Genomic DNA, 13,111 nt, shown 5'->3' with positions numbered 1-13,111 from the left:
CGATTTCCAGCCCCTCACTGTTCTAGTCTCATTTCCAAACACTTGGCTCATAGCCTCAAAAGAAGCTCTGCGGGTATCTGCTTGTTCCACCCGAACAGGCAGTGGGTTACAGTTTCCCACCAGCCCCAATGTGAGTGAAATATTTTTCCCCCTCCACTGATTTGAATCTTAAAGAAGAAGCCGGGGAGCAAGCTCCCTTTCTTTTCGGCGACATTTCTCATTTTGTAGTCGGCAGGATTCACACCTGCGTGGGAAAGCGCAATGGATTTCAAGTCCATCGCATTAACCACTCGGCCCACGAATACAGAACCACACTGACAGCTTCACTTCCCAGGTCTGTCTGCCTGTGGAGCAGAGAAAGAGTGAATTATCGCAGAGTTTGTTTGAATCCAATCATTTCACAGTGATTCCAAAGGGTTAAATATCTGCACACGGCGAGTCTAGGTGTTTCATCGCAAAAGATGAAATGAACTTTCAGTCAAAAACAAAGCACGAGACTGCAGGAGGAACTGAGAAGGTCAGGCAACATCGGTGGAATGAGAATCAGAGACAACGTTTCAGAATTCCGTTTTCTCCGACAGGTTCTGTCGAGTTTCTCTTTTTGTCTCGGCTTCTCAGCATCCGCATTCCCTCACGTCAGACATTAATTCAATCCAGAAACCCCTTTGGGGAAAGGATTTCTGTTTGGGGAACATTTTCCTGACCCCATTAAAAGCGGACGGTTTCAAAGCCAAGAACAGGCAGCAAACACACCGCCCCTGGGTGGGCTCGAACCACCAACCTTTCGGTTAATAGCCCAACGCGCTAACCAATTGCGCCACGGAGGCAGGAGCGAGTGTGGGCTGCACCATCGCTTAGGGGAGGCTGTTAGTGAGTTCATAATTCAGCCGGCCCCGCCGAGAATTACAATTGTCGTCTATCAGTTTTACTTTTACGTAATAAAGCCTGGGACATTCATTGTGGAGACACCGGGGACAGTCTGCAGACACATTCATGTCACGAGGAACTAGCTTTGTGCTCCGGGGCCGTCGCCCTTCCAGCCTTTCAGTGTTTTGCCTGTTCCCGAGTTCTCTCATTGGCTCGGAGGAGAGAAGGGGTTTGAATTCCTGATGTGCAGGAACGACGCTGAGAAGCCGAGACAAAAAGAGAAACTCGGCAGGTTCGACAGTACCTGTCGGAGAAAACGGAATTCTGAAATGTTGTCTCTGATTCTCAGGGCTAGAACAGAACTGTCACCAAATACATTTACCAATCTACATTCATCCTATCGATTGTCCAGAGACAGTCCAGACAACGTCCTCTTGTTGAAGAGGCCGGGAGATAGACTCTGATGTTCTCGGGGTGTGAACTGATCTTAGCCTCCCCTAAGCGATGGTGTAGCCAGCGCAGTTGACTGTCTCTGTGACGCCATTGGTCAGCAGAAGCGGCTGTTCACCGAAAGGTTTGTGGTCTAATCCCACCCAGGGGCGGCGTGCCCGCTGCTCTCCCTCCCGCTGCTTCCTTGGTCTGGTGGTGCACTCTTTCTCAACTCTACAGGCAGAGAGACCTGGGAAGTAAAGCTGTCAGTGTGGGTGTGTATTCGTGGGCCGAGTAGTTAATGCGATGGTCGTGAAATGCTTTGCCGTTTCCCCGCGCTGGTCCGAGCCCTGCCAACTCCAGTTGAGAAATATTGTCCAAAAAAATGGGACCTTGATCCCTAGTTTCTTCTTTAAGATTCAAATCTGTGGAGGGGGATAAATATTCACCCTCTTTGGAACTGGTTGGAATCAGCGACTGGTGGGAAGCTCATCACTTCCCAATACCTTATGTCTGACATTCCCTGGCCCTGCTTTCCAGGTAAAGGTTATCTTCACGATCTGCCTGTGTTTGTATCAAGCTGCTCATTGACCTCAGAGCTGGACGTTCGGATCGAGCTGGAGATGAGATAGGGACAGAAGCAGGAAGAAATGCGTCATGATTGTATTTAGAGTTTCCCGTGAGTCAGTTGTTTTTAGTGAGGAATGTCTGCCGGGTGCTGTCCTCTTAGATTGCCAGGCGCCGCAGCGAATGCGTCGGTGGATTTTGGGGAATTGAAAGTTGCACATGAGCTGCATGTGGGACTGTTTCAACTCACTGTCTATTCCATATCCCAGCTCTCATTGTCTGGAAAAGTGGCTTGTATTCTACCTCTGATTTTTATTGGAGAAACTGGTGGACATGAAGCACATGGAGTGGGTATAATCCTGAGATCACTGCCCCTGTCCGCGAATGTATCTGCGTGTCTACATCTGTGGATAAAATGACGATTAGTTCCTAAATGGGGTTTCAACACAGTTTGACCGTATCAGACTTCAGGCCCATTGTTGTGTCATTGTGAGATCACAGGGAGAATCTCATTGGCACTAGCCCGGAAACATCAGAATACACAAGGCTATGGGCGAAATCCTGGAAACTGAGACAAGGACAGATCGATGTCTGATAATCCACACAGCACAGTGGACCGAATGGTCTTTCTGTACGTTGTAAAACCTCGAAGACAGGGAGACACCAATCTGCAGCGACGATGGTCATAAATGAAAAGGCAAAAACAGTGCAATTGAACAAATATACATTGGCTCGCTCCACCGGTAATCAAGTGCTTAGGATACTATGCTTTTTACGCTGTCCTAAGGGTCCCAGTCCGGGCCAGAGAAAGGGAATTCTGCACCTTTCCTTTGTCACGATGGCAACATTTCTGATTTTTTTTTTAGAAGCATGAAATACTATGTGAAGCTGGCAGGGATTGATTTTGTCCCAAAAACTATTCAGGTCAATATCAAATAAAGGATTGCAGATGCTGGAAATTTGAAACAAAAACATGAATTGATAGAGAAACTCAGCAGACATGGCAGCATCTATGGAGCGTAACAGAGTTAATGTTATCTTTGCATTGATATGTTATAACACGGGGAAATGCTCATATTCACCTGTCAAATCAGCGTATTTATCAAAATCTCTCACTCACTTACTAACTTCGCATTTACAAATTTAAAAGGAGATTAGTGGCCCTAATGCTGTATTCTTTTGCCCTGAGCTAGTGAACGGCTGTGCTTAAATGATAACATTTTTCTTTTCATTCCATCAGTTAGCATCCATGTCGAATGGAGAATTCGTCCTTTCAGTGTCGACCTCAATATATGTCGCCATTTGTCTCTCTTTGTCTCTGTGAATGTGCGCTTTCCACAGGTCCCTTCAGCCTTTTGTCTGGCATGTGGCATGCATGTTCGATACTGTTATCAAAGACCTCCACTGATGTCGTGTAATAATATACTGTTGCGCAGAAGTATGGAGGCTGTGTAAAATTCAACTTTTTTCTAAATTCCTAAATTCTGTTGGTCGACCTGTGATTTCACTCTGAGTCACAACATTTGCCATGCAGCCCACCTTCGCTCTGCTGGTTCTACACCGTAAGTAAACGTGTATCTGTATTCGTATCATTCTCTTGCCTTCTCCATGTAATTCTGCACATTGTTACTTTAAATATGACCACCGAATTCCCGTTTGCGTCTATTGAATCTGCCTCTTTGTCAATGTCAGTTACGGATTTGCTGACCCCAACTACTCCCTGTATGAAAGCGTTCTTCCTAATGTCACTTTTAGTTCTTTTCCTCATGACTTGAAAACTCTGCCGAATCGTTGCCGATCCTTTCAGGCGTGGGAACATTTTGACTACATTACTTTCTGTTGTTGTGGTTCTGTTCGCCGAGCTTGGAATTTGTGTTGCAGACGTTTCGTCCCTTGTCTGGGTGACATCCTCAGTGCTTGGGAGCCTCCTGTGAAGCGCTTCTGTGATCTTTCCTCCGGCATTTGTAGTGATTTGAATCTGCCGCTTCCGGTTGTCAGTTCCAGCTGTCCGTTGCAGTGGTCCAGGTCGATGTGCTTATTGATTGAATCAGTGAATGAGTGTCATGCCTCTAGGAATTCCCTGACTATTCTCTGTTTGGCTTGTCCTATAATAGTAGTGTTGTCCCAGTCGAACTCATGTTGCTTGTCATCCACGTTTGTGGCTAGTAAGGGTAGCTGGTCATGTCGTTTCGTGGCTAGTTGGTGTTCATGGATACGGATCGTTAGCTGTCTTCCTGTTTGTCCAATGTAGTGTTTTGTGCAGTCCTTGCATGGGATTTTGTACACTACATTGGTTTTGCTCATGCTGGGTATCGGGTCCTTCGTTCTGGTGGATATCCAACTGGTCCATTTTGTTGCTTGGGCAGACGTTGAGACCCCTACTCTGGACTTCAATCTCTTCTGGTCGAAGGGTGTGGTCCGATAAGTTGATATAGAAGTCTATTATCACATTTACAGGTGACCACCATTGCACACACACACACACACACACACACACACACACACACACACACACACACACACACACACTCCTATACACAAATACGTGCACACAGACACCCACACACATGCACCCCCTCACAGACTTAAGACACTCTGAACTCACCACATACACACACACACATGCAAACACACAAAGACCCACATGCACACATACATTTTGTGGGGTGCATTTGTACTTGCAGGGTTACATTGTACTTAGCTCAAAAACTGCATGAATTTATGTAAAACTCTGTTATCTCACTTTTTAGATTGATTCTAATCTAAACATCAGGTCATAGACAGAGAACACGGGGGCCAACACCTTCAACATATTGTCTAGCTATCACCATTGTTAACAGCTAACCCGAGGATGCAATTTTTTTTCAAAAAGGTTTTGTGATTTACACATGAAAGAAGTGAAACTATCACTGTATTCTAAGAGATGAAAGGCTTAACAGACAATCAATTTTTCAATGTATAATTTCAGTTACATCACACTGTAAATTTTTGCTGTATATTCTGTGCATTAGGATTGAGCCCTCCACTATCACCTGATGAAGGAGCATCACTCCGAAAGCTAGTGTACTTCCAATTAAACCTATTGGACTATAATCTGGTGTTGTGTGATTTTTAACTTTCCTATCCATGTATTTGTCCAAGTGCCTTTTAAATGTTGTTAATGTACCTGCCTCAACCACCTTTCACTAGCAGCTCATTCCATATGCATACCACTCAGATTCCCTGTTATTCTTTCCCCTCTAACATTAAACTGATGTCCTCTAGTCCTCGATTCCTCAATTCCAAGACAAAGTCTGAGTGCATACACCCTACCCATGCCTCTCATGATCTTGGATACGTTTTTAATGTTCTTCTCTCAGTCTCCTGTGCTCTCAAGAAAGAAGTCCGAACTTGTCAGACCTCTCCCTATAACTCAAATCTTTGAGTCTTAGAAATATCCTTGTAAATTTCTTCTGCACTCTTTCCAGTTTAATACCATCCTTGTTATAGCAAGTGAACGAAACTGAACACAATACTCCAAGTGTGGCCTCACCAACGTCCTTGATAACTGGAACATAACTTCCCAACTGTTATACTGAGTGCACTGACTGACAAAAGCCTTCTTCACTGTCCTGTCCATCTATGTTTTCAGGAATATAGGACTTACTCCTTTCTCGAGACTAGTCTCCCAGAAAAAGATTGCTGGCTGACTGTCTGATTTACTGAACCTCACAGTGCCCCACAGTCCTTAAGTACATGTGTATGGACCCCTTCTTTATAACTAAGGTGGTGTTTGAAACCTTTGTCACCTCTTTGCGATTAATCCTCATTTATTCGATGCTATTGAGTCATACAGCCCAGAAACAGACCCTTCGTTCCAACCAGTCCATGGTGACCCACTAAACTAGTGCAATCTGCCTACTCCAGGTCTGTATCCAGTTGTAATAGTCATAGACATGCACAGCACAGAAACAGACCCTTCAATCCAACATGTCCATGCTGACCAGATATCCTAACCTCATCTCGTTCCATTTGCCAGCACTTGGCTAATATCCCTCTAACCTCTTTCTATATTTACACACATGAAGATGCCTTTTACATGTTGCCATTTTACCAGTCTCCACCACTTTCACCGGCAGCTCACTCCATACACACACTGCATGAAAAGATTGCTACTCGGGTCCCTTTTAAAATTTTCTCCTCTCACTTAAAACCTTTTCTCTCTCATTCTGGACTCCCCCAACCCAGGGTATGTCCTTGACTATTTACCCTATCTTACCCCTCATGGTGTTATAGACTTCTATAAGGCAACTCCTCAGTCTCTTACACCCCAGGTTAAACTACCCCAGCCTATTCATTCTTTCCCTTTCCCTCAAAACCTTTCCTACTCATGTACCTATCCAAATGTCTTTTAAATGTTGTAATTGTACCCCTGTCCACCACTTAGTCTGGAAGTTAATTCCACACACGAACCACCCTCTCCATAAAAGATTTGATCCACACGTCTGTTTTTCAATCTCTTTCACCTCACCGTAAAAATGTGTCCCCAGCTCTTGAAATCCCCCATCCTCGGGAAGAGACAACTTCCATTAACCTTATCTATACCCCTCATGGTTTTATAAACTTCTCCTCTCAATCTTCTCTGCTCCAGCGGAAAAAAAACATCTCAGCCTACCCAGCCTTAATTCCAATTTGATAATAGTGAAGATTTCGGCTGTGTGTGTGTGTCAAGGATCTCTCAATTCTAAGTCAACACAATGCGTCTTAAGTTCACCGATCTTAAAATGAATGGCACCCTATTCATTTAAAATGTCTATGTTTTCTGTGCAAAGTCAGTCCTGGTTCGGGAAATTGTCGGTGGTGTTTTATTCCCATAGGCTACGTGTGACCGGGTGTATGCTCTGTTTAGAGATATATGAGTAAAACTTCACAATTAAAGGCGAATGGAGCCTGTGGCTGTCACAGCACAGGGGGGATATGGGCCAATCACTGGCAGGTGGGACTAGATTAGTTTCAGAACACAGTCAGCACAGTTGGACTGAATGGTCTGTTTCTATGCTGTATGACTCTGTAACTGTTCTGTCCTGGTCTTAAAACCATTTTTGTCTTCCCCCATAACCATCCACTTCTTTGTTTTTCAAAGTCAAGTGAACTCAGCCTTGAATACATTCAATGACTGATCTAACTGCTGAAAGACATCCACACTTCTGAACTCAATTCCTCTTGCTAATATATCACTTGCTTTGCTCATTGCTTGCTACACCTGCCTGACAACTGGCAGTAACTGGTTTCGAAGGTCGCCGAGGCCCCTTTGTCCATCCACACATCTTTCCTGATGAAGAGCTCATGCCCGAAACGTCGACTCTCCTCCTCAATTGCTGCCTTACCTGCTGTGGTTTGCCAGCGCCACACTTTTCAACTCTGATCTCCAGCATCTCACTTTCGCCACATCTCAACATATCACTACATAAGCAATGCATCTCCTTTCTGCTTTTTTTTACATACATCAAAGGCTATACCTTCAAATTGTGGCACTGCGTTTGCAAAGTGAGACACAGACCTGGATCAACTTTTCCAGAGTCTGTCCCCTCCCTCGATTCACTCTTTCCTTTCAGTTGCTATAAATCAATAATTGAACCCAGTATGAAAAGAAAATGGAAAACATGGTGACAAAAACACTATTATACTCACAAATTTTAGACAGAGGAAGGAATTTATAGTCAGGGGTGAGGTTTAATCTTCATTCAGTGACAAAAGAGTAGCATCAGCGGCTTCAGAGCTCATCATTCCTGATGAAGGGCTTATGCTCGAAACGTCGAATTTCCTATTCCTGAGATGCTGCCTAACCTGCTGTGCTTTAACCAGCAACACATTTTCAGCTGTGATCTCCAGCATCTGCAGACCGCATTTTTTATTCAGAGCTCACGGTCCAACTTCCGCATTTCGACAACGGCTAACTCTGATTGGCAGGAGGACCAGACTGCTTCGGATCTTCCAAGTTTCTCCATTGGTCCATGGAAAGGAGCTCGTGCGCCTTTTCTGCGGACACCCAGGAGTATGTGCAGTACTTTGCTGACACCGGCAGACATGCGCAGTGCTTACTGACACCACGAGCATGCTCAGTATGCTCTGTCACGATGCTGGTGTTACTGACAAATTTTAGAGTTAAAAATCACAAAACATCTGGTTATAGACCAACAGGCTTATTGGAAGCATGAGCTTTTGGAGCACTGCTCCTTCATCAGGCGGTTGTGGAGTAAAACATGGGAACACAGAATTTATGATCTTTCCTCCACAACCGCCTGATGAAGGAGCGGCGCTCCGAAAGCTAGTGCTTCCAAACAAGCCGATTGGACTGTAACCTGGTGTTGTGTGATTTATAACTTTGTACACCACAGTCCAACACGGACACCTCCAGATCATGACAAATTTTAAGTGTCCAAATGCGAATACGAGAGAAAAATGCCAACGCCATTTTTTTCCGAAATGTTTTATTCCCTGTGCATTTTGTCTGGCTGCTCAACGTTCCTGCATTTACCTCAGGGTAGTTATTCCAAAACTAGAGGGTATAGGTTTAGGGTGAGGAGGAAAGATTTGAAGAGATTCAAAAGACTCGGCATAGAACATTCACCCCTACAGGGCAAAAGTGAGGACTGCAGATGCTGGAGATTAGGGTCGAGAGTGTGGAGCTGGAAAAGCACAGCGGGTCAGGCAGCGTGCGAGGAGCAGGAGAATCGATGTTTCCAGCAAAAACCCTTCATCAGGAAATAGCTATGTGGAATTGCAGAGCTGCTGCATAATCGAATGGATCTGGATGGGATGCTGTTGAGAAGGATGGTGTGAATGGCCATGAGGGATGATATGATTCCACTGCCTTAGCCACGAGTATATTGAGAAATGATTGCCCAAATCTGCTGTGGGAGGAGTGGGTTCGTTCGTGGGACACTGATACCAGCTCTGGGGAAGGTAGGATTGTGCTGTCTCTCTCTTCACACTCTGCCCCCCCATCCATTTTCTCCCCGCACACTACCCCTGCCCATTCCCTCTCCTCACATTGCCCCCATTCTCTCCCCATAACCCTCTGAACCTTAGTCCTTCTCTACCTCTCAACCTCTGTCCCCCTCTCCGTTTCTCTCCCTTCTCTATCCCCACCAGCGTCCGTACCCGTCCTTTCTGCTGCCTCAGCCCTCTTTGACCCCTTTTCAAGGAGAGAGAGAGAGAGAATGGGTGGTGACGATTCTACCTGGGAAACAGGGTGTGCGAGAAATGGCTGATTTTTAAAATTGAGAATAGCTAAAATCATATATTCAGAAACGTTGTTAAAGTCTGGAAGAATGTTTTTTTTTAAAAAAAACAAGCTGTAGAAATCTTTCTGAAACTTGCATTGATATATGCACAGTTAAGCCACAACCAAGGTCAGGCTGTAAGAGTGAATGAGTGAATAAAAGACAAGTCCCACCTCGCCCATGAGGAGAAAGTGAGAACTGCAGATGCTGGAGATCAGAGTCGAGAGTATGTTGTTGAAAAAGCACAGCAGGTCAGGCAGCATCTAAGGAGCAGGAGAATCAACGTTTCAGACATAAGCCCTTCCCTTGCCCTCTCCAGGGTGTGTTGTGAAACTGCTTAACTGCTTGATCATTTCTATTGGCCGAGCAGAGGCTGATAACAAGTTTGGAGCACACGAGAATGACCTCAGCAGAGACCTTGGATTCATGTCTCACGATAGGAGACCCAGCTACACAATACACACACAAACTCTCTCTCTCTCTCTCTCTCTCACATACACACACACACACACTCAAGTACTCACACGGTTGTGCAGACCCTCTCTGATAGACAGACTCTCAGACACACATTGATACACCCCTCACACTCACCTCCATTCTCACACAATTATATTCCATCACACGCACACACACAGACGCTCTGTCTCATGCATGCACTCACACATTGACGTCTTTGGGGTGAATTGCATTTGCAGTACTATATATTTGGAAATAGAACCAGTCTAACTCAAGACTGGGATACAGACAGACTCTAACCTCACAGCTCTCATGCGTTGTCTGACCTGAGGTGTCACCTCCCTTTACAAAACATTAAGTTACCTGGAGAATGTTACTAAAAAGACGTTCTGGGATTTACAGATTAATGAACCGAAATCTGCAACCCATTTTAAAAGATGAAGGACTTAACAGGTTTCTTCAATATATCATTTATGTTGCATGACACTATAATCTTTTGCTATATATTCTGTGTCTTACCATCCCACTCAACAGCTACCTGATGAAGGAACAGTGCTCCAAACCTAGTGCTTCCAAATAAACCTGTTGGACTATACCCTGGTGTTTGTGTCATTTTAAAACTTTGTTTCCAGTGAATACAGCCCACACCTCCCACTGTTGCCAGTAAACTTTGCAATGCCAATGAAACAATAAACCTGCAGTCCTGAAATATTTACAATTTTGAACAATGCTAGCTACTCATTCACTGCTCCTTCTGAGACACAACATTGGAAACTCGGTGCTGGTGGCTGAAAGAACGAGAAGCTGTTGGATCTCACAGCTTTCGATGAGAGTTTAAGCCTCACGGTAAGTTCAGGTCACCTTTACTGCGACCCAACTTTGTTACAGCTTCAGATCTCCACATCACAAGGCGTACAAAAAGTAGGTTTTCTTAAAAAAAAAACCTCAAGCTCAAAGTGCACACACTCACCCCCACTCCCCCCACCACACTTTCTTTATTATTGGTCAGTTGAGTTGTCCCTTTGTAACTGGATCCTTCGTACAGCCGGTAAAGCATGCAGCTGGGACGACTGAGTGAATCCTTTTCCGCAACGGCAGTTTCCATCACTGAAAAGGACATGAGTGAATCAGATGGGTTTTTGCCCTCTGAAAATAGTTTCATCCTGAGATTCTGAAGTCCAGATTACTGACCGAATCCCAATTCTGCATCTGCCGCAGCGTGATTCGAACCAGTGAGTCCCCAGAGCTGGGTTGTTAGCGGCACTCGGCCATAGCTCCTTCCATCCACCCTGCGATGGCACGTGAACTCACTGGTGCCTCCGCAGGTGGGAGGAGCAGGTGAAGCCCTTCCGGCACTGACAGCAGGGTGAATGGCCTCTCTCCGGTGTGGAGCCGCTGGTGGGTCAGCAGTGCAGCTGACTGAGTGACCCCTCTCCTGCACATGGGGCACGTGAATGGCTTCTCTCCCTTGTGGACCCACTCGTGCGCCTGCAGATGGCTGATCCGACTGAAGCCCTTCCTACACACTGAGCAGGTGAATGGCCTGTCCCCGCTGAGAATGCGTCTGTGGGTTTCCAGCACGGATGGGGAAGGGAATCACTTCCCTCAGTCCCCACATTTCCATGGTTTCCCCATTGGGGGAGCTTACATTGTGTTGGTCTGTGTTTGAAATTACAAACAGAACGGGGACATAGTCTATCCCCACCGTGAGGGGTGAGACTTTGATTCCCCAAGCTGAGTAAATGGTGTGAAGCACTTTTCACAGTCAGTGCACTGAATCTCCTTCACTCGGTGTCTCAGTATTCTTCTGCCACACCAGTGTCCAAAATCTCTCAAGCAAACTAAAGCAAACATGTCTTCTCGATTTGAATGGCTGCTGATATTCAAGATCCAATGAATCAAGTGACTCTGTCAAAAGTTGATGTATCATTTGTTTTCGAATTTCTTTCGGCACGTCTTTCTGCAAAAAAATCACAAGATAAGTGATCATTGGCAGTACACTAAAACGAACATAACATAGGTGGCAGCTCCTGTAGTTTGCCAGATGCCTGCTGATCACATAATACCCAGCACACAGAAACCTGAAACCTTCATGCAGCCAGATAGGCTTAGGTGTGTTTCGAGGAAAACCTCATTCAAATCTAATTTAATCTTAAACTAAATACGTGTACATATATATATATATATATATATCAATATGCCAATCCTTTCAATGCGGCTCAGTTCCATGAGAACTACACTTTTAATTGTGAACATGAGTTAAAAAGCAATCATTTTCTAGGGTACAAACTGCATACGTGCCAAACTGAAGGAATACACAAGGAAAATACCTAAAAGAGAGATAGATAGAAAGTATTTGAGCACCTTTGCAGAATCTGCTCCATCTCTGGATTCACTCCAGTTGCTACGAGTAAACCTCCCTGGGGGTCAGGCAGCGCTGTATCGGGAAGCACTGGGATGGTCAACTAACACCAGTTTACATGGAGAACACATCTCCGCATTAAACAGCCTCGAGGCAAACTTCCCTTCCTTCCACTTAAACTTCAAGACCCTCAAAGCGAAATTCCCCAGGTAAGTTTGGTAGAAATTCTTCCAGGTGTTCACTAACCATTTCTATGAGCACTTTCTTAAAGTATGAATATTTGGAATTTTGAAAATTAGTGATTCTGAGCGAAATCATTGTTCGAAAAACAGAATGTGGGAATTTAGACAGAGTTTATTTTTGCACATCGACGATATGTCTGCACAACGGCATATGACACGACAGCAGAGAAGATCTTTTGACGTCATTCTCAAACGTGCCTGCCACACGCCAGATGAAAAGCTAAATACTTCTCTGGAAAAACTGCCGAGCAATGCAGGAGAATGGCACAACGCGGGCGTGTTGGGACCATAACCCAAAAGAGAGACCATTCTCTCCTATTCATTCAACGTCGTCTTCAGCAGCTTTCCCGTATAACTGCGCTCTGTTATGCACCTCGCCTTCTCATCTGCTTCCCAAAAAAGCTTCGACATAAATATTTCACAGTGATATACTGGCCCAATGCGCACAGTTGAGGTGACAGTCTGAGGGGTCTCCTGTTCTCTGTATCCTATGTTGAGGACGATTTGGCAGAGATTGAAAGTCATCAGGAAAATAAGTAAAAGTGACATGAGGAAGACCGTTTTCGCACAGGGAATGGGGGGTCAGTAAGTCGCTGTCTGACAGTGATCAAGAGGCAGATTCAATGGACACAAAAGGAATTCGGTGGACATGTTCAATGTAACAATGTGCAGATTTACAGGGAGAAGGCGACAGAATGAGACAGTTATTTACATATTGTGTTGAACCAGCAGATCTAAGGTGGGCTGCATGGCCTCAGTCTGCGCTGTCAGACATTTTGTGATTCTGAGTGAACCGGAGTGGGACCAACAGAATGTAGGAAATTTGACAACGGATATATTCTGCCCAACAGGATACTCCATCACAGCAATGAAGGTGTTTTGACATCATTCTCGAAGGTACATGACACAATGCAGATTCAAAA

At 45.0% G+C, this 13,111-nt stretch overlaps 1 non-coding gene across 1 annotated transcript; it reads right to left on the bottom strand.

The window, feature by feature from the left end:
• Positions 1 to 753: 753 nt before the first annotated feature.
• On the bottom strand, positions 754 to 827 carry trnan-auu (transfer RNA asparagine (anticodon AUU)). Its single transcript has one exon. It is a non-coding gene; the product is annotated as a tRNA-Asn (tRNA).
• Between the last annotated feature and the right edge of the window lie 12,284 nt (positions 828 to 13,111).

The sequence above is a fragment of the Hemiscyllium ocellatum genome (genome assembly GCF_020745735.1).
Source record: "Hemiscyllium ocellatum isolate sHemOce1 chromosome 27 unlocalized genomic scaffold, sHemOce1.pat.X.cur. SUPER_27_unloc_5, whole genome shotgun sequence".
Taxonomy (NCBI): Eukaryota; Metazoa; Chordata; class Chondrichthyes; order Orectolobiformes; family Hemiscylliidae; genus Hemiscyllium; species Hemiscyllium ocellatum.
The sequence above is the reverse complement of the archived record's forward strand: the minus strand, read 5'-3'. Positions and strand labels throughout refer to the sequence as shown.